The 23,620-nt window shown below is 45.8% G+C and overlaps 1 protein-coding gene across 1 annotated transcript in view; it reads right to left on the minus strand.

Annotated features, from left to right (window-relative positions):
- Positions 1-23,620, minus strand: part of LOC145409063 (uncharacterized) — a 328,905-nt gene that overhangs the window by 93,155 nt on the left and 212,130 nt on the right. The window lies entirely within an intron of this gene.

Raw genomic sequence — 23,620 nt, forward strand, 5'->3', positions numbered from 1 at the left:
TACTTGGCCATCCGTGTCCTCCAGCTGGTTTCCTATGGCCCAGTATCATCCAGTTCCCAGTACTGGTTTTCTAGTTACATCCAAAAACCTATAAAAGAAGGTCTATTCGCGGATTCTCATAAACATCTGAAGGTAAACACTTGAAATTTTGGGGACATAGCCAAGGTCAGCGACCAGGTCCTAAATGGCTATGGGCCCATTTGGCCCAGCAGTTTATGAGATAGCCCCCCAGGGGGCCCTACTACACCAGCTCTTCACTTCGAAGTGCTCACTATATGGTGTTGAAATCACCTCGTCCAGGGATGGCTAGTCATGTGGTGAAGTATTGGCAATTTCCGTACTCTAGTTAGCAGTAGTAGTAGTAGTAGTTGTAGTAGTAGTTGTAGTTGTAGTAGTAGTAGTAGGAGGAGGAGGAGGAGGAGGAGGAAGGGGAGCAGGAGGAGCAGGAAGAGAACGAGGAGGAGGAAGAGGAGGAGGGAGATGAAAAAGAGGAGAAGGAGGAGGAGGAGCAATTAAACCATTCAGATGCTGAAAACTACATCAGTTGTTTACGTAAAATTTTTACATAAAGTTCTGATCAAACCTGAAAAGTTAAAGCCATTAAGATCAATTTTTAAAAACAATTTTTAAAAAATACTATGATATAGGGTTAGTTGACAAGAACGTAAGATTGTTAAGTGAGTTCTTTCCACTTCAGCAGAAATTTATCTATTTATCTATATACCTAGGCTGCTTCCTCCAACGAAAGGGAGGTAGCCGAGACAGGACGACACACTCCCAATTTACAGTGGAAATATCCCCCCTTATTTAAATGCAGCAAAACTGTCCAACCTGTTTCTTACTTTATCCCAAATGTCGATGATCCATTGTGACAAAAGGAAATGTTGAGTGGGTGAGACACAGAATACAACTTGCTTATCTATTTTCTCTATCGTTCCAGGCTCCTCAGGACCCATCTTCAGAGAGTCTGAATAAGAAATGAATGAGCCGAGACATACCCCTAATAACTCCTTTCCAAACTGGTGATGCAACGTGACTGAATACCCCTAAGAAAATCCTGCAGTTCGACCAAGCTCCTGACTGCGACATTAGTGCTGTCCATGCTGTACAGCAACATACTCGGAGACTGAAAAACCGATCCCAATGGTTAGTTATACTTTTTGCGCAAATGTAAGCTGCTTCCAACTTTTATTTTTTCATTTGTTTATCATGATCTTTCTCTGCGATTGTAGATTCTTCGCACTTGGTCAAATGATTGTGTTGATTTATGGTATGTGCAGCACCAGGGAATTAGATATTATGTGATACTGTACATCTGTTATGTGTTCTGCTATTCTTGTATCCGTTTCCCGGGCTGTTTCCTTTACAGTATGTACGTTTTCGAGCAATCGCTGCACAGCATGCTATATACTAAACTCTTCTCATTTTACATCCTTTTGTTTTGGTCATTTCTTCTGTTTTACGTCCTGGGGATGCTATGACCGCATGACCTGGTTTCTGTAAGTACTTGTTGATAACTGAAGCTCTGGCTGAGTTGAGGACGGATACGTATCGTGTACTGTCGTTGATTGAGTGTGTACTCTCATTGCCTCTTTTCATTTCAGTGATACCAATTCCTCTTTAGTTCTAACAGCATGCCTACCGGATAGCATAGATTCTTCAAGGTTTCTGTCATGTACCAACTCTCATCCTCTACGAACTCACTATTGCAAATTCTGTACGCTCTTAGAGTAAATGTTACTAGAACTTCAGACATGGTCCATTCGTTGGGAACAGATATATAGCAGATAAAGGTATTCTTTATTGGATGGCTTATGGTAAACAGTTTTGTTGGTTGGCTTACGGTACACAGAGTATTGACTTCCTTTGTATGCTCTCCATATTAAAATACCTAGGAATGGGATTTTAATTTCTTTCTCTTCTACTGAGCTGTATGGCATAATTTACGTTATTTAACATTCCCGTTTTTTTTTTTTTTTCAATATTGGTGTCTTCAGGCACAATTTCAAAGACATCGTCCACTTGTCTGTACTAAGTTGCACCCTTACCTATTACTTTCATTTAGTAGTCGGCCTCTAATTCAGTCTTATATAGGCAAGCCATGAGGGCAGAAAGAGGCAAATAGATAGCTAGACCTTTGTGTTGCTTGTGTTCCTTTGTGTTGAAAGTAAATGCCACGAAACTGTCACATAGTGATATAATGGTAAGTTCGACGTAGTCAGATCTTGGTTAGAATAGATACTCAACTTCGTTGACATTCACTGCTCACCATACTGCCTGCATGGCCTCCTCTATGTGTCCGGTGGTGAAGAGTTACTTTACGTCAAAATCTGACATCTTATTGATGAAATCCATGACGTTGAGCTTCTCAATTAAGTTTGCCGAATTTCTTAGGTGTGTACCACATGGTTAAAAAGGGGTTTAGCTAGCTTCTTAGTCAGTTTGTGAGGGGGCACTCTCAGTACCAAATGTTATCAGTCTCACTGGAGAACCCTCCTTCCGTACCTTCTGTAGATCTCTCAGAATCGGGCGAAGAGGTTCCTCTTCCAGTAAGCTTAGTAATTTCTTCTCTTGTTTCGTTATTTACTGTTTTAATATTTTTCTCGCTTCAGTATTGAAATAATATGACTCACTGAATGTCCATTATAATTCTTTTCAGATGTAGAGTGATGACACAGTGAATTAACTATTTTTTCACTGTACCCAATTTTCATCGTTATCAGCACTTGTCCACCTCTATTTGATATATGACTAGTTATCACTATGCTTTCATTTTATCTTAGTTCACCCAGATTCTTTGACGTCGTAGTAGTGCATTAAGTTGTTCGTCGGCTAATGCTTTATGGCACGGTAGAACATCCTTGATGAATCCCTTTTCCACATCACCGTCGTCCCACTTGTGTTTTTTAGACACGTATTCTCCATATGTTCTCTTGATCTCTCTGTCTCAGCCTTTTAATCGAGTAATAGTGCTCCCATTTCCTGGCAAGTCGGTACTTTATCAGACAGTACCTCATCAAGCAGTATTTTATTAAAAAGCACTTCACCCGGTAAGCCTCTTAGCCAGCTTGCGGCGGTCTTCCAGTCTTCTGTCCTTATTCCGTGCACGAGTTTCACTCAAATACTGCAGTTTGCGCTGTAAGTTTTCACTTGGCATTTGCTCTCCTTTTCTAGAATTCTCATTAATGTATTAGTAAACGGGCCAGATCTCTCTCGGTCAAGTAGTGTGAAAGTTTCAGCCACATAATATAGGAGCTCCTTGACTTGAAAGATCTGTCCTCTTATCCGATACATTAATGAATGAAGCAGAATCAAATGCAGAGTGAAGGAATACAATACAATCTTCGGCCATTATGTGAACACAGTGCACAGAACTACGTTGGAAAACTGGATGACCCCCACAAGATGGCTAAGAGGCTATCTGATCCCCGTCTGACTAGTGGTGTGCATCTTTGAAATCGTCGGGTAATTCATCAATAAATAGATGTCAAATTTCGACCTAAAATATTTCTTCACCACCGGACTGATAGACGAGGCCATGTAGGCAGTATGGTGAGCAGTGAATGTCATCGAAGATGAGGAGCTACTCATACCAAGATCTGACTACGTCGAACTTATATCACACTGTGAATGAGTCGTAGCATTTACTTTCAATGGAGAGAAACAGAGGCAACACAAATGTCTAGCTATCTACTTGTCTTTTACTGCCCTCATGGCTTGCCTATATAAGGAAGAATTAGAGGCCGACTACTAAATGAAAGTAATAGGTAAGGGAGCAACTTGGTACAGATATGTGGACGATGCCTTAGTAATTGTGCCGGAGGACACCAATACAAAAGAATGGAAATATTAAACAACGTAAATAATGGCATACAGCTCACAGTAGAAGAGAAAGAAATAAAAATCGCATCCTTAGTTATTATAATATGGAGAACATACAAAAGAACTTCATACTCTGTGTACCGTAAACCAACAAACAAAACTGTGTACCGTAAGCCATCCAACGAAGAATGCCTTTATCTAATATATATCTGCTCACAACGAATGAGCCATGTCTGAAGTTCTAATAGCATATTCTCTAAGAGGGTACAGAATTTGCAGTAATGAGTTCATAAAGGATGTGAGTAAGAACATCAAGGCATTTAAGAATTTATGCTATCCGATGGGCATGCTGTTAAAACTAAAACGAAAGGAATTGTATCACTGAAATAAGAAGAGGCAATGACAGTACTCAAACAACGATAGTACAAGATATGTATTCATCCTCAACTCAGTCAGAGCTTCAGTTATCAACATGCACTTACAGAAACTAGGTCATTCGGTTGTAGCATCCTCAGGACGTAAAACGGAAGAAATGGCCAAAACAAAAGGATATAAAGTGAGAAGAGTTTAGTATATCGCATGCTGCGCAGTGACTAATCGAAACGTACATAGGGGAAACGGGACGGGGAATGCATACAAGGATAGCAGAACACATAACAGTTGTACGGTATCAGAGTAGCTAATTCCCTGGTGCTGCACATACTGTAACTCAGCACAATCAGTTGACCAAGTGTGAAGAATCTACAGTCGCAGAGAAAGATCATGATAAACAAATTAAAAAAAAGGTTAGAAGCAGCTCACTTTTGTGTAAAATATATGATTAACCATCAGGAGGGGTTTTTCAGTCTATGTAGGTATACCTACCCAAAAAAATGTATCATTAAATTTTACGACGCTCCATTTTAAAACACTTGACGATGTGACTGGTATGATTCCCTTTGCGTCATTAACAGTTGGTACGCCTGTGTTCCCTATCAATAGCAGTTGGGGACGGGAGTGTGAGTGAACAGAGGATGACCCATGAACGGTACACTAGATTCTTCTCGGCATAGCAAGAATTCCATAAAGTCGTAGGTCTCCGTTGCTATGAGATGTTTGAAAATGAGGACTATATAGAAGCCACGGGCCAGCCTATCTATCTATAGCCAGACGCCGAAATCTCGTAAAGGATGGCCATTTGTCTCTGAGTTAGTGGTTTTGCAGGGAGGGGCAGTAATCCTCCGCCAACCCACTTGTCAACACGTAGGGAACGCGTGTGGGTTAGTTATATGGCTACCACCCGGAACTGTAAATGGTTTCCTGGCTTACAGGAAAACATTAGGTTTGTCACTGAATGTAAAGCCACCTGAAAAGAAAAGAAGAATAGTAAAATGTGCCAGGAAAGATGGAAGAAGTAAGGAAAATGGAGAGCAGACACAGAAAAAGAATGATAAGGGTAAAGGATGAAGTAGGCAGCATTACACGAGTGCGTGAATGATACAATAATATCCTAATACATATAATAGAAGTTTCGAAACATTACGAATGAGACATGCCAAAACGGACATGAGGAGGATATAAATTACAAAAACTTATTCAAATAAAGAAATAATATTACATATACCTTATCAGCAACAGCAACACCAAAAATAATAATACGACTACTACTACTACTACCCGGTACTACTTATAATAATAATAATAATAATGATAATAATGCAGTATAATGCCACAGGGGGCGATCTAACACCCCCAGGAGCCCACAGAGGAGTAACGACAGCACACCGGTACTCAGGGCGACAACTACATAAGTCCGCCCTGGCCGTGTGCCCCGATGACCCAGAGCTCGCCTGCCGCCACCATAGCAGGAATTCAAGACTACCTTCCGGGTGAGCCTTCCCCAACCAACATCTGGGTGGAGCTCTTACTCCAGCTCCAGTCAGCACCCCTGAGATGGCCAGTAGCTGCTCAACCCTCCTGAAGGAGATGGCCTGTAGCCGCTCTGAGAGAAAACAGGAGACGGCCTGCAGCCACTCCCGCCTTCATCAGGAGACGGACTGTAGCTACTCTGAAGGTGTTTTTTCTGAGATGGCCTTTAGCCGCTCAACCCTCTTGAAGGAGACAGCCTGTAGCCGCTCGGAGGGATAACAGGAGACGGCCTGTAGCCGCTCCCGCCTTCATCAGGAGACACCCTGTAGCCGCTCTGAAGGTGTCCTTTCCAAGATGGCCTGTAGCCGCTCAACTCCTCTGAAGGAGACAGCCTGTAGCCGCTCAACCCTCCTGAAGGAGACAGCCTGTAGCCGCTCAACCCTCCTGAAGGAGACAGCCTGTAGCCGCTCTGAGGGAAAACAGGAGATGGCCTGTAAGCGTTCCTGCATTTGTCAGGAGACGGCCTGTAGCTGCTCTGAAGGTGCCCTTCCCAAGACGGCCTGTAGCTGCTCAACCCTCCTGAAGGAGACGGCCTGTAGCCCTCTGAGGGAAATCATGTGACAGGCAGTAGCCGCTCCGGCCTTCGTCAGGAGACAGCCTGTAGCCGCTCTGAAGGAGCCCCTGAGTCGGCTTGTAGCTGCTCCCTTTCCCAGGCCACGGCCAGTAGCCAGGCGTTAGCAACGGCCTGTAGCTGCGCCCCTAGAAGGCCACGGCCAGTAGCCGGACCCTATGGCAGGAGACGGCCTGTAGCCGCTGCTGACTCCTGTTCACCAACCTACGACTCAGAGGGAATCCCCAACCTGGAGGAGTACTGGAGAGGCCCCGTGACTTCCCCTGGCCTCTTCTCCATGCAGCCAGATCTGGAGAGGACTCACCTGACAGACCCCGACGTAGGCCGGCACCACAGCCCCTTCCTGACGGCACCATCGAGCACCGGGGATCGCAGCCCTCGGGACCCCCAGACTGTCTCTAGGACCCCCGGGCGGACCTCCCTACACCCAGAGGCTGGAGATCTTTGTCCCCTGTCAGGCACCTGAGCGAGAAGTTCAGGCAGTTATTCGGCCCCTGCCCTGAGGGCCGTACTCCTGCCCCAAGCCCCGAAAGAGCCGGGCCCTTCGCCACCAGCAGCCCCGGACGAGAGAGGACGCCCCAATGCATGATCCCGTGGCCCCTGAACACAAAAGCCCCCAGCGGAACCCAGCCCCATCAGTAGTGAGGCTGGGTCACCTCTGCTGCCCTTGTACATGACCGCCACTATGCCCAGACCCGAAAGGAGTGACAGTGAAAGCACAGTGTCTGTGCCTTAGTGACGTGAAGGCAAAGCAGTGAATTAACCATGCAAAGGAAGTCAGTGAGAGAAGCACCAGTGACAATATAAAAGTGGTGGAGTGAATAAAAGTAACAGTGAAACTGTGAACACAGCCAAGCAGTGAAATACGGGTCTACTATAGTGAATACGCTACCATCTGATAATGCCGCATCATACTACAATCATACACAGACCCCAGTGTTAAAGTAATAATTGCCAACAGTGAAATAGTACCACTCACTCCACAAATATATAAACCCTGGACTACCTGCAATAATAGTTCATAAACCTCCGACCTAAGTGCTCTACCTTGCCCAACCTTAACCTGGGTAGCATCCTGCGTGATACTAATAACCCATACCTAGGCCTAAGAATTATAATTGTACAGTGTGTCTGTATTCGTGACATCTACCCGTTCCACTGTAGAATTTAGTAATACACGTGTAAGGTTGTTGCCTTGAGTTTTTGTGTCTGCCTCTCTCTCATTTGTCTAAGCTCCGGTCTAGAAAGAGAGCCCAGCAACACACTAGGTGTTAGAGGGACGGGAAGCCGACCCTAAAACACCTAGCATTACACTGGTGGACAGCGTTGGTTCTTGACCCGGGCATACGAGAGCGATAATCAGGAAATACTGGAAAAATGGCAACCAAACCACATGTGCAATTACCTAAATTCGACCCCGAACAGTATGATGTTCACACATACCTGGCAATTATTAAACCTTTGCTAGATATCAGTTTCGAGGATGACAAGCAGAATATTGCAGTCACACTCCCGCTACTGGGCAAAACGGCAGCTAATATAGCACCCAAGATCATTCCAGGGCTCACCTGGCAAAATTTCATGAAACTTGTGATTCAAGCCATCACCCAATCACTAGGTAAAGTGGTGACACTATCCCAACTGGATAGTTCAACTTTCGATGGCAACTTGGACAATACTTTAATCCAGGCTAGACGACTGGTCACTGCTGCCTACCCGGAGGCAGATGATGAAACCTGGGAGCAACACACCTTTAATACTCTTCTGAGAGTGCTCCCCAGCATTGTCAAGGAGCACTTTATGATCCATGACCCGACCGGAGACATGGATGAGGACATTCAATGGATACGCTGCCTCCTGACCTCCCGCCCTGCACCCCAGCAAATCAATGTAGTAAAAAAGTTTCCCACAAATATTCCGGCTCCCCCAGTCAAGCCATGTCCGCCTATGCCCTGCACCAGCCCCACCCCAGCACCCAGCCTGCTGAGAGTACACCCTACCCACCGGCGCCCCAGCCACAGGGAGAACCCCAGCCTCATCCTAAAGAATCCCTTGGAGTTCTCCACGTGCAGCTCCAGGTGCCCACTGCACAATATCAGAGATCAATTGAAAGCTGCACAACAGAAAACCACCACCCCAGGCCAACGTAAGTTTCCTCTCTAGAGAATAAGGTAACAGAGGATGAACCCGCACCTGCGGAGGAGACCAAACCCGGGGAACAGAAGCCGGAGGAAGATGGAGGCCCCAGACAGTTGGATTTTTAGGACCGCCCCCGCATCTTCCCACGGTGGTGAGGGCCACTTCCCTCAAAGTTTACCACCAGATGAAGCTGAACGGGGTGAAAGCCAGGCTTCTGGTTGTTACGGGACTGGCCAGATCCTGCCTGTATAGCCACTACTTCTCCCATCACAAATCGACCTTCGGTCTGTTATTCCCAACGGCTACTCACCTTGTGGATGCAGGGGATGGCCCCCTGCCATTTCATGGGGAAACACGGGCCCTGCGCGTTGACGCCTATCAGCCAGTGTTGACCCGGAATAAGTTCATAGTATTCAACTCTTCCTGCCGCAGTTACGATGGATACCTGGGGTTGGACCTGTTGCAGAAGTTAGGAGCAACCACTGATTGCCACACAGACAGCTCCAGTTCCGAAAATCACCCTCCCCCCCTCCCCCTCGGGCCGTCTGCACCTGCATGCCATGGCCCCGGCTGGAAGACTCTGCACCCCCCTCCTTCCCTCCTCCCTCCCCCCCTGACAGCCCCTCCTCCCCCCTTCTTTTCCCACCACCATTTCCTCCACCGTCACCATTCCCTTCCACCATGAAGCCTGGGTGCCCCTCAACTGGCCCTCAGGCACCTCTGTCCTATTCTTCCCACTCCTGCCACCTGTAACCCTCACGGCCTGCCTTCTGCCCCCAACCTTCCTTCCCCCTCACCACACGGCAGTCCGGATTGCCAACGTCGCCCCCTCGCCCCTCACCCTCCCTAAAGGGCTCATAATTGGAGAGATGGAGGAAGCCGAGCCCTGCGTCCCCTCCCCCTCCCACTTCCCCGCCCCCTGCCCCCCATCCCAGACCATCTCTCCACTCACCAATCAGACACCCTCTGCCACCTCCTGGATTTCCAGGATCTATTAGTGGCGGGACCAGCTGACGCTGGACACACCATCAACCTGGCTCACGAGATCCATATGACAGGCCCACCGATCCGGCAGCCACCCCGGAGAAAGAACCCCAAACAGCGGGAAGAGGAAGACAGCCAGGTTCAGGAGATGATCGAAGCCAGAGTCGTCTCCCCCTCCACCAGCCCCTGGTCCTCTTCCATAGTCCTCGTGAAGAAAAATGATGGCATGATGCGGTTCTGTGTTGATTACCACCGGCTTAATGACATAACCACCAAGGATGCCACTCCATTCCAGCACATAGACGACTCCCTGGATTCCCTGTACAGTGCCTCCTGGTTCTCTACCCTCGACCTCCAGTCAGGATATTGGCAGGTCCCGGTGCGTCTGGAGGACAGAGGGAAAATCGCCTTCTCAACCAGCAACGGGAAACATTATGAAATTAATGTTTTGCCCTTCAGCCTCTGTAACGCCCCCGCCACCTTCTCCAGATTGATGAAATCCGACCTCAGCGGCCTCACGTTGGAGATCTCTCTCGCATACTTGGATGACTTCATAGTCTTCAGCCAGACCTGGGCCAACCACCTGCAGCGCCTCCGCTGGGTTTTCACCAGGATCCAACAGGCAGGCCTCAAACTCCAGCCCACCAGGTGTGTCTTGGCTGCCAGAACCGTCTCATTCCTGGGGCACGTCATCACCCAGGCTCGCATATCTCCCAACCCAGACAAACTCTGCACCATCGCAGACATATCCCCACCACAAGATGTTCATGGGATTTGAGCATTCCTCTGCCTGACGTCCTATTACTGCCATTTTGTGAAGGGGTTTGCCCACATTGCCAAGCCACTCCATGACCTGACCCATAAGGGAGAACCATTCACCTGGACGGATGAGAGACAAGCTGCCTTCCAACAACTTAAGGACAGGTTCGTTTCCACCCCCATTGTGGCCTTTCCCGATTATGCCCTCCCATTCCCGCTGTACACAGATGTTTCCCTAATTGCGACTGGCGCTGTGCTGGCGCAAGTCCAAGAGGGCCGCAAGCACATCATCGCCTGCGCCAGCCGTACCTTCAATCAGGCAGAAAAAATTATGCCGCCACCAACAGGGAGCGCCTGGGCATCATCTGGGCACTTGAGCAGTTCCGGGCGTATCTATCAGGGACCCAGGTTACCATCTTCACTGATCACCAGTCCCTCCAGTTGCTGCGGCAATCTGACACCCACAATGCCCAGCTCATCCGATGGCGCGAGACCCTGGAGTTCAACTATGAAATCTCGTACCGCCCCAGCAAACTCCACACCAATGCGGACGCTCTCTCTTGGCTCCCCATGAATGCCGCCCAGCCGGAGCCAGATCTCCTCCAGCAGTGGCATCACAAGAAGCGACCCCCCTGGATCCCCCAGCACCTTTTCAAGAAACTGTATTGCCAAGGCAACCACCTGCTTACCCCATCCGGGCATATCCTCCTAGCCCCCAATGCCACCCTCGACACCCTCCGACACCTGCATACCCACAATGGTATTCACCTGGACACGAAAAAACTCCTGCTGGTCTTTAACGACACCTATTGGGCGTCCAATCCTCGCCAAGGAAATTATCCAATCCTGCCGATCATGCACCCTCGGTAAAGACATCACCCATACCACAGGTCCACTGGGCCAGATTACCGCCCACTAACCTTGACAGCTATTGGCGATCAACGTAGTGGGACCCTTACCCTCAAAATCAGGTATAGGTACATGACCACATTGGTCAACATATACTCCAATTTCGTCATAGCCTGCCCAGCGAAGGAACATCATGCTATCGCAGTGGCCGACGCCCTGATTCGGCATGTATTCCCATACTTTGGTATCCCACAAGCAATCCACTCAGATAACGCACCTGAGTTCACTAGTAACATCTGGGAGGAGCTGGACCACATATTCGGCTATAACATCTCCCACTTGTCCCCTTACTGGCCCCAAGGAAATGCCATATGTGAGCGAAGCAATCGTACGCTGATGAATCAACTCCGCACCGGGATAGAAGCCACCAAAGATGACGACTGGCCATCCATGTGAAAATCGTGCAATGGGGCATCAACTCCTGCCCCCAAGAAGACAGAATTTTACTGTACGAACGAGTGTTTGGGTACACACCCCTCCTCTTGCTCCTTCGGCAGCATTTGCAACCCCCCACTTCAACCCCCACGTCAGACCCATTACACCATCTCAAACGCTGGCTAACCCACCTCCAAAACAACCTGGACTTCCACCCTGACACTGCCTCCAACCCCTACAAGCCAGGCGACACCGTTATGATAGTGCAGCTCCCCACCCCCCACAAGCTCGCACTGCACTTCATGGGGCCCCACACCATTATACGCGTCCCTAACTTCTATCAGGTGATCATCGAGTACCAAAGCACTCCCCACACTCTCCGAAACCGGCATGTGCACCTTTTTCTCACTCCTGCCCCCAATGCCCCTGCCCTATGCCCTGTCCCGCCCACTACCCCCTCACCACTTCCCTCTACCTCCTACGATTGCTACATCTCCCCCTCGTCATCTCTCTCTCTCTCTCCCCCTCCCCTAGTGCCTCCATCTCACCTTCTGTCACGCCACATCGCACTTCACCTGACAACCCACCAACACCACCAACTCCGCGCTGCTCCCCCACCTCCTCACCACCTGCCGCCTCCTCTCCCACGCCCAGCACCGCGTGTCTCGCCCACAACCCTGCACCCCCTCCGCCCACCACACCCCCGCCTCAGCCGTCGCCCACTACTGCCACCGCATCTCCCAGCCCACTGCCCGCACATGCCTCCTTGACCCCACCCGCCCTGTTCTCTGCCCCCAACTCCACCTGCGCATCCCACGCCCCCATGACACCACCACCCACTCACAATACACTCCGCTCCCCGCACCATACCACCCACACTCCTACCACCCCACAGCTGCCCTCACGTGCCCCACACACCTCACACACATGACGACACTGCACACCCACATCACCACCCACACCCACCCTTAAAACAACCATCACATGCCCTGGCTGCCTCTCTCTCCCACCCACCCAATACACCCACTCTCCCACCCCACCCGCCTCACTGCAAAATCACACCCCTACCCCTGCCCTAAATCATCTCACACTCATGATACACCAGGCACAAATCCCGGCCACTGCCGCATTACCCCAGTATAAAACCCCGCACTCACCATCCATCTCCAGCATTCAAGACAGCCCTGCACAGAGCATAACACCTAGCGCCATAAGAATTTGATGAGCCATATGGGCGCCACCCTTTGGACGGAAACAACTAGTTCGAGGACCTCACCACCTCCTACGACTCCTCCGCTCCTCCACCGACTCATCCACCCTCTTCATTACCTGTGACGAGCAGCTAGAAGAGAACTCAGCCACCACTGCCTGGCAAGCCCTCCTCCAACACCTACAGCCAGTCTACCACAGCTACGACACCAAAGTTTACCACCTCCAGTCACAGAGATGTAACTTTTCCAAGCAGGTGGTAAAATGCAGTATAGTGCCACAGGGGGCGACCTAACACCCCCAGAAGGAGCCTACAGAGGAGCAACGACAGCGCGCCGGGACTCAGGGTGACAACGACATAAGTCCGCCCGGGCTGTGCGCCACTATGACCTGAAGCTCGCCCACCGCCACCATAGCAGGAATACAAGACTACCTTATGGTTAAGCCTTCCCCAACCAACATCGGGGTGGAGCTGTTACTCCAGCTCCAGTCAGCACCCCTGAGATGTCCAGTAGCCGCTCAACCCTCCTGAAGGAGACGGCCTGTAGCTGCTCTGAGGGAAAACAGGAGACAGCCTGCAGACTCTCCTGCCTTCATCAGGAGATGGCCTGTAGCCGCTCTGAAGGTGTCCTTTCCGAGACGGCCTGTAGCTGCTCAACCCTCCTGAAGGAGACGGCCTGTAGCCGCTCTGAGGGATAACAGGAGACGGCCTGTAGCTGATCCCGCTTTCATCAGGAGATGGCCTGTAGCCACTCTGAGGGATAACAGGAGACGGCCTGTAGCTGCTCCTGCCTTCATCAGGAAACGGCCTGTAGCCACTCTGAAGGTGTTCTTTCCAAGATGGCCTGTAGCCACTCAACCCTCCTCAAGGTGACGGCCTGTAGCCACTCTGAGGGAAAACAGGAGACAGCCTGTAGCCGCTCCCGCCTTCGTCAGGAGACGGCCTGTAGCCACTCTGGAGGTGCCCTTCCCGAGAAGCCCTGTAGCCACTCAACCCTCCTGAAGGAGACGGCCTGTAGCCACTCTGAGGGAAATCAGGAGATGGCCTGTAGCTTCTCCCGCCTTCGTCAAGAGATGGCCTGTAGCCGCTCTGAAGGTGCCCTTCCCGAGAAGCCCTATAGCCGCTCAACCCTCCTGAAGGAGACGGCCTGTAGCTGCTCTGAAGGTGCCCTTCCCGAGACGGCCTGTAGCTGCTCAACCTTCCTGAAGGAGACAGCCTGTAGCCGCTCTGAGGGAAATCAGGTGACAGGCTGTAGCCGCTCCGGCCTTCGTCAGGAGACGGCCTGTAGCCGCTCTGAAGGTGCCCCTGAGTCGGCTTGTAGCTGCCCCCTTTCCCAGGTCATGGCCAGTAGCCGGGCCATAGCAACAGCCTGTAGCCACGCCCCTAGAAGGCCACAGCCAGCAGCCAGACCCTACAGCAGGAGACGGCCTGTAGCCGCTCCTCTGTCAGGTGCTGACTCCTGTTGACCAACCTACATCTCAGAGGGAGTCCCCAGCCTGGAGGAGTACTGGAGAGGCCCCCTGACTTCCCCTGGCCTTCTCTTCCTGCAGCCAGATCTGAAGAGGACTCACTTCACGGACCCCGACGTAGGCCGGCACCGCAGCCCCTTCTTGATGGTGCCACTGAGCCCTCAGGATCCCCAGACCGCCCCCAGGACCCCCAGACGGGATCTCCCTACACCCAGACGCCGGAGATCCTCGTCCTCCGTCAGGTGCCTGAGCGAGAAGTTCAGGCAGTTATTCGGCCCCTGCCCTAAGGGCCGTACTCCCGCCCCAAGCCCCGAAAGCATGAGGCCCTTCGCCACCCGCTGCCCCGGACAAGAGAGGATGCCCCTATGCATGATACCATGGCCCCTGAACACAGTGGCCCCCGGCAGAACCCAGCCCCATCAGTAGTGAGGCTGGATCACCTCTGCTGCCCTTGTACCTGACCGCCATGATGCCCAGACCCGAAAGGAGTGAGCGTGAATGCACAGTGTCTGTGACTTAGTAACCTGAAGGCAGAGCAGTGAATTAACCGTATAAAGGAAGCACCAGTGACAATATAAAAGTGGTGGAGTGAATAAAAGTAACAGTGAAATCGCGAACATGGGCAAGCAGTGAAATACGGGTCTATTACAGTGAATATGTTACCATCTGATAACGTCGCATCATACTAAAATCATACACAGACCCCACTGTTAGAGTAATAATTGCCAACAGCGAAATAGTACCACCCACTCCACAAATACGTATAACTTGGACTTCCTGCAACAATAGTATATAAACCTCTGCCCTAAATGCTATTCACCTTGCCCGACCCTGACCTGGGTAGTATCCTGCGCGATACTAATAACCCATATCTAGGCCTAAGAATTATAATTGTACAGTGTATCTGTATTCCTGACATCTACCCTTTCCACTGTAGAATGTAGTATTACACGTGAAAGGTTGTTGCCTTGAGTTGTTGTGTCCTGCCTCTCTTCTGTTTGTCTAAGCTTCGGTCTAGAAAGAGAGCCCAGCTACACACTAGGCGTTAGAGGGACGGGAAGCCGACCCCAAAACACCTAGCATTACAATAATAATAATAATAATAGTAACGATCATCATCATCATCATCACCATCATTATCATATTTAAATATATAATTTTAAAACATTACGTAACACATTCTGTCAATCTTGAGTTCCGAACGCTTTGCCATGAGCAAAAAGTTATAAAATTAAGAGAATAAGCACCTGTGCATTTTCTTTCCAATCCTTTCTACTACTCAGTGTAAGGTCCTCCTGCTCCACTCTCAGCATTCAGTCTTAGTGGCATGGTTGCAACCAGTGTCAATGTTACTGCTCTTCTCTTTACAGTTACATCACCACCGAGTCGACTAATATACTGTATACTCGTATATGAAGCTTAGCTGGATTTACAATACTCGAGAATGGAAAAACTCATTAATTCATACAGGCCAAGAACGTATAGTTACCAACCGTACAGACTCAAGTCGATTATCAATGCCCGAAAAGCCTCTGATCTATTGAGCCCATGTCTAACGATAGTTTTTTTTTTTTTTTTTTTTTTTTCAGAGTACAATGATAAAAGTTGTGTCGTGAAATCTTGTGATAACATCTGCTGAAAGGCTCAAGTTTTGGTGCGCTCAGCTTTGTGTCATATGGACGGTTGGTAGCACTGAGTTGAAATGTTGTTTGCCCCAAGTGACAAACCTGTGGATGCGAGCATATTTACTGTACGGTAGCTATGCGAATCAAATCTATACAATGTACAGCATTATGTCTTTCCAACTGGAATTTTACTTGATAGATATGAACCATCTCTCAGTTGTTTTTATTGCCGTCAGCTGCATTGCAATACAGTTATGTAAATAAGTGTCTATAAGTCAGTTCTACATTTTAATTAACTTCAGTTTTGCTTATGTCAATAATTATGAACTGTGATTGTCTTTCTCTGTCAGGTTATGAAACAAAATTGCCCAAACTATTCTACATATAGGATAGAGTTACTGTATACTGATAATTGAAAGTTTCGTTAAGAGTAGCGACTTGAGTCCCACAGACTGGAGTTCGAACACATAGGCCAGGAGACTGAACTCTACGCACAGTTATTTGTGTGCCTAATTCTAGGTCCTGTTCATCTCTAACGGCATAAGCACTACTTGCCGATGTTGCCTCTGAATGCTATAGTCATTTCTTGGCCTGTAGTGGTATCGTAACGTGGGGGCAATCTGAATGATGACTGTTCTCTGTTGTTCTTTCCTCCCCAAGGAGCCTAGTCCACCTTTCTACGGTCCTGTTTACATTGAATATTTGCACCATTTGTTCGGGATTCAGATAAAGGGAGATCATGTCCCGTCTCATCTCCCTAGTAGTTGGATGCAAGTTTCTTGTGCTCTCTATACCAGGGTATATACTAGGTCTGTTCAACATTTTCTGGAAAGGTGTAAGATGACACAGCCAGGCGATAATTACCTGACCAACTAAAAAGACTCGAATTTCGTCTCTCAGAAGGGAATAATTCTTGCTAATCGATATTAAGCCTTTGGAATTACTTGGGTTCATCTGCACCGTTATCCCATCAGCAGCAGATATGACACTTGAGCAAATCAGGCTAGGCAACCACGAATATGTTACTGTAGTAGAGCTTTCATAATGCTTCACATGTTCCACCTAATCTTCAGACATAACCGCAACAAGACTTTTGTCTTCGATTGTACACAGCAATGACATCATTAATGTCACAATAAGACTGCAGGAAGAGAAGGGACAGGTAATTTTCAGGAGGATAAATATCTTGGTTCAGTCACTTCTTGTTAGATCCTGAAGATGGGTTCTGAGTAACCCATAACGTTAGACAAAATAATGAATGTAACTCGGCGCCTCCCAGGCAATTTCTCCGATGACCTTCCCCAATCCCGGCAGATTTTTGAAAAAAAAAAAAAAAAAAAAAAAAAGGCTCAAACCTCCGCTTTTTATTAGGAACATTGGAAAATACCAATAAAAGTGCTCACCTGAGCTTATAAGTGAGTTATACAGGTGTCCCTTCAAACACCTGGTACTGTCTTCTCTGGAGCCGCGCTGCTGCTGTCACGTTTTCTATGGTAGGGGTAACTATTGCAAACCACTCAGGATAGGTAGATAATTGTTCATTTGGTACGAATTTATATGTAGTACAAAAATATATTGGTTTCCACACAATATATAGGCGATATAAGTATTGTTTCACTCACTGAACACATCATCATACCGCACCTTCGTTGGCAGTGTTACCTCCTCAATACTTCTCATTTCTTCCTTCAGTTCAACGTAATCTTTGTCCTCCACATCATCATCTATTGGTGAATCACTCTCGCCTTGAATTTCATCGTCGGAGAGACCACGGCGCAACATGTCTTTACTGGCCAGGTCACTGCTAACAGGTGAGTTGCCGAGACAATGGAGTGCGGGGGTCATGCGGTATCGCTGCCTGGCGGCAGATAGAAGAAATTCTCCCACATATGCCTACCAAAAATCACTCGCAAAACTTGCAAAATGTGCAAACGACTTACCTCACAAATGCAAAATGTACCGGTACATTGACAGGTCTTAGTGTGAAAAAAAGCTGTGACATACCCATACGCTGACAGTGCACGGCGGATTAAGCTCTATCTTTTGTTTTTCTCCCTCTCAGGATTTCCCTTTAGGCCAAGTTTTTCTTGATTTTTAGTCTTTTGATATCATCTGAGTATAGGTGATGGTGCATTAGAGATTTGTGTGTGGTTCGAGATCTGAAATTTTCACACTTTACTTCAAGAGAAAATGGGGATGTTGTCGACCAAATTAATGACATACTGCATTTGGTCATAAATGGGTTTCTTGCCATCTCTTGCTTGTTGTTACTGATCAACCCTAGTGTGTCTGGCTAAGCAAACCCACCAACCACAGGCAAGCAACGACCCCTGCAGGGCCATCTCGATGCACTGAGGCATGGAAAAGTGTGGAGGTTTGATTTATGGGTGAATGCCGCATTTGCATCTCCATCCAGTTAGCAGGGGTACCATAGTGCTTCATTTCACCCCGTGATCTAGTTATATGGTTACTAACTAGCGTTGTAAATGGTTTTCAGGGTCACAGAAAATAACCATAATTGTCACTCAGTGAAGAACCACCTGAAGTGGGTAACAGAGTATTAAAATACGACAGGAAGGAGACACGTAGGAAGAAAGGAGAGCAGGAACAGATGTGTAGGGGAAAGTAGGCAGCACTACATCAAGTGAGTGGATGACGGTTGTCACCGCCTATCTCCACCTCTGGTATGTACCATTGACTAAAAAAAAAAAAAAAAAGTATCGGCACCCTTTCAGTGTGAGAAGTTATGAGGTATGGGAAATGACACTGATATGTTGGTACTGCGGTTGTGACAGAGTTGCTAATTAGTAATATTTAACCCCACACTTTCATACGGTACTGTATTATAAAGGCAATGTGGATTATGGTGAATTAAACAGGCATGCCAACACTACCGACTGAACCAGAGACGAAACATTTCACATCTGATCTGACTCCAGGATGCCGATACTTCTGTTACTGAGAGTACCCTAGATAAACAAAGTATCGGTACCCTGAGGTCGGATAAGATATGAAATGCTTCGCCTCTGGTTCAGTCGGTAGTGTTGGCATGCCTGTTTAAGTCACAGAAAATCACATGCGCCCATTATAATGCAATACCGTATGAAAGTGTGAGGTTAGATATTACTAACTGGCGGTTCTATCACAATCGCAGTGCCAACATATCCGTATAATTTCACCTAAATCAATGTCCGTGTATCATAATGTCTCACACTGAAATGACGCCGATACCTTTCCTATCGAGGGTACTCTCTGAAAACGAGGTTACTCTGTACACTGGAAATCTCTTCCTTGATGAGAACTCTGTATTTTTTTCATAACTAGAACATGCAAGTTGTTTATTGCTGGATCTGTGGGGGCTCTTGGTTTTAAGAAGGGGGGAGAGGGCTAATAATAATCTAAACAGGTAAGTTTGAGTCTGAATTCTTATTCATGAAAAAATCTAAAAATAAATATTATATTCTCGACTAATTCTTTATACATATGACTAAAAATGCCTTGGAAACATCGCCTGCCATCTAGTCAGACACAGGGATGATTGCCAGAGCCGCCCCGCGAGCTCCAGTATGTCCCAGTTCTCTCCTAGTTATAAGTGACTCTCAGGTGCAACAATTTACTCAGAAAGTTATGTGTTAGTGTGCCTGCCCCTGCCGCTAGCAGGGTCTAGCAAAATATCTCCGATATTTATTTTTTCTCCTTAGAGGCATTGCAAATTCTGAATAGCTCCATTTAAGTAAAAATGTATTATCATTCAAGCTCCTCTGACTTATCCTCATCTTAAAGAGTTTGGCGTTGTTGGAATAGAATGTTCGAGTTGTCTCGACCATCATAGGGTTAACTGAGGATCAAACACTTCGAAATTATTTACCTCAGTCGTGTGTTTGTTAACGGTCAAAGGAAATCAACTGCTCCATACACCGCCGATCTCACAAAATGCAAGGTTAGCGACAGAGATTTTATTCTCTCTCTCTTTTGTAAATGGGTTTCCTGCAATTTCCGTACTCCTTTTTTTGGAACATTTTTCTTACTGTTAGTCTCTCTTCAGTCTTTTCTTCATCCCACACCGTGCAGCAGTTTCTTATACACGCTTTCTGTGCTACCCATCAGCACTGTTTTACTTGATCTTGAAATTTTGAGCCAAGTAGACGAAGTCGATAGTCATTATTTTGTACGAAATGTATCTGTGTCTGTCTGTGTCGAAAACTCAAATATCAGAAAGTATTGATTATAGAAGGAAAAGTTATTAATAAAACTTGCTTAGAGTCACAACTTGAGTTCACATGCCAGTAAACCAGCACTGGGAGTCATTCACTATGGATAGGCTACATAATAGTCAAGTTCTCATCTAAAAGTATTATTACAGTCTACCTGGCTCACAGATGACGGGTAGTCTTGTAAAGTATTTTATTTTTATTTGGTTTGCTTTTTGTTAATATAGCACAGCTACAGTATCCGTTCTTTCTTGTGTCCATTACTTATTGTGGCGCTTCCACTCAGTGTCTATCCGACAGATTATTTGCATACTAAATTACCAGGAAATTCCAGGTTTTCATTTCGACTACAGTTTGGTTAATGTACAGTATGTTCTTATGTCTGTAAGGTCAGGATTATTTCATTCAGTGCATACATCCGTAATTTTTACTAACTCTTCAATATTCTTACTTTGTATTTTAGTACCTTATCATCAATGAATTTTCGAATCATAATTTATTTGTTAGGAGAAATGTGGTAAAATCTGTCAACTTCTTAAATGTACATATAGTTAAGTTCTGTTGCTCTTACTCAGCGGTAATCTGGTACAATATATGTGGGAATGAATACATTTCATATATATAGCTTTTGATATTCTGTCGTGCATAATATAACACATCCCAGTGGCACTGTTGACATGACGACTGGACTGGACATATGAAAAGCGACAGCATTACTGTTTGCAGTACAGAAAAAATGCATTAACAAATAGCACGTGGGTAACGTCATGGTTATAATGTATACACAAATATTTATAAAAACAAATATAACAAGACTTTCACCCCCAGGTACTAACCTGCCATTTCCTCGCTGCACACACAGACACACAGTACGATACTCACAGTAAAGCACGATCACACAAATAATATAGTACACATACTGTAGGTACATGCACCAAATGATACACACACACTAAGTTACACGTTACATATGCATAGTGCAGTCATGAAACTAGTCACGCAGAGGCCAATGCAATATTTTCTCGGTACATCGGTACTGTACGAGAGCATAGCTAAACACCTGCATCGCCACCATGTACTGTACGAATGTGTTTGTTGGTGAAAAGCAGACCACCAGAAGAAAGTGAACAGTGAGACATGTATATAGTGCAAACTGTTCACAACACTAATATATATCAATACATACATCTCCGGATTATACACTGCCACCGAGAGGCATCATCACGTACACTTGTGAACAATGCTGGGCAGATATACAGTTCTGTCCGTGACACTAACAGTGGCGTACGTATGGTCACTGCATAAGACAAGCACACCAGCATGATAGTTGCACACTCATGCATACACAGATACCTGAACATTTACAGGCAGAGAAAAAATACAAAGAAACTATACTTTGACTCACTAGAGGTGGTACTGCGAGGCAGTAACAATTATTATTACTTATTTGATTTAAAGCATACTGAAACTGTACTACGAAACCGTGTCTGATGATCCATATATGTTGTTTTCACACAGTTCGTAATCTCCATCTCAGAAAAAGAATGAGAAATATTTATGCTCGATTGCTAGCTGGGAGGCACCGAGTAATCATTTACCAACTCCCTATGACCCCTATGACTGTAAGCTGGATCAAGATGCTAAGTCCCTGTTTGCAATTGGGGTAGTGCATATATAATACATTAATATTTATAAAGTGTGTCTGGTGTCTGTCTTGACAGGGAAATTAGGTATAAAAAGTATCTATAGCGCTATTCTGTGAAGAAAGTACACATTTAATGAGTGATTGAGCCCAGCAACCTGAACAGACACTGAAATTTGGATTAAACACATTTATAAATGTACCACGCCAGAAGTACAAACGCTTGGAAACACATACATCTGTACATATATGTGCAGATACAGTTAACATACAATCATCGAAACATAAGGTATCAGACTCTCCTCACAGTCACACAAGAGCACAACCAGCAGCACAGGTTACAGTCACTGGTTAGTCAGTCATCCTAGGATGAGGACCTTTTTGACAGACGACAGTTTACACACAAAAATTTGAGGAATGAGGAACTGATTTGAAAAATAAGTGAACTGAGAACAACTGAAACACTGAATCAGAGGGGGAAGAAATACCTGACTGATCTCAACATGGAACAACCGAGACATTTAAAAAAACACGGAGATGCCTTTTTTCGCTAACACTAATAACGGGTGAAGAAACTCTCAGCAAAAGGAAGCCTTTCACCATGTCAGTAGTGGTGATCAAGAAAATGGAATGGTGTAGTACTTGATACATGTGAATAGATAATGACAGAGGAAGGCAATTATTTTTTACACAAATATGAAACAATAATTGATGTATTATGTGTACATCTAACGCAATCCACGGTCTGTACTAAGGAGATGGGCCAAAAAAAAAAACATCCATGAGAAAAAAAGAAAATACTGCAGTGATAAACAGTTGGTCATGTCTGGCTTCCATAACCCGAAACAGCATACATGAAAGAATTGCAAACTTGAAAAAAAAAAAAAAAAATGGAACGATCCATCTTAAAAAGTGAAATAAAGGCTTAGCTTTCCATGTAAGAAAGGTTATATAAACTATCGGCTCGCACTACTAAGCAATGCTTATAAGAAAAAAAAACAAAAAAAAAAACAGACGACTTAATACCAGACGGTGTCTGCCAAGAAGCGGATGAATGGATATGCAATAGCAAGGAAAAGAAGACTCAGTGATATTTACACTGGAATGAATCTAAACATTAAAACGTGCATTAAAGTAAACACGACACATTACGAGTGAGAAAAGGAGGTACAGTATATGCTTCGGTAAACACCATAATCATTTTGAGTGTACCGACACACTAGCATTCGTCGGTACAACTGAATATGCGAAATTAAGCTTTGATGTGTGTGCGTGATATATATATATATATATATATATATATATATATATATATATATATATATATATATATATATATATATATATATATATATATATATATATATGTATATATATCTATATATATCTATCTATATATATATATATATATATATATATATATATATATATATATTTTGTGTGTGTGTGTGTGTGTGTGTGTGTGTGTGTGTGTGTGTGTGTGTGTGTTGGTCGATTTTTCTTTTAGCATTAATATTCTCCTCCTCTAATAAAGGGGTCTTCTTAGGTTCGGGTGGAGGATTATTTTTAAATTGACCTGGGATTGTAAAGTTCATCAAAATTGTTACTGCAAGATAACTGGCCGGTTGGCGAGTGAAGAAAACTGTCAATAATATTTTACAAAATTATCTGCCAATATGCCAGGTCATATCGAAACTACTGAAAGCCAAGGGTGGAACAGCCAGGTACTAATGCTAAAGATAATGTCAAGTTATGATTAATATTATTATTGTTTTGCATTCCCTTCTGAAAATAATATACTGAGCATATTATCTTGCGCAACGAACAGTTCAATTGTATTTATTGCGGTACCTCGACAACTATTATTTCCGGATTTTATATATATATATATATATATATATATATATATATATATATATATATATATATATATATATATATATATATATATATATATATATATATTTACTGCACACATCATTACATATTTTAGGAG

The sequence above is a fragment of the Coenobita brevimanus genome, chromosome 79, assembly GCF_032717465.1.
Source record: "Coenobita brevimanus isolate Jiangsu-jjx chromosome 79, ASM3271746v2, whole genome shotgun sequence".
Classification (NCBI taxonomy): Eukaryota; Metazoa; Arthropoda; class Malacostraca; order Decapoda; family Coenobitidae; genus Coenobita; species Coenobita brevimanus.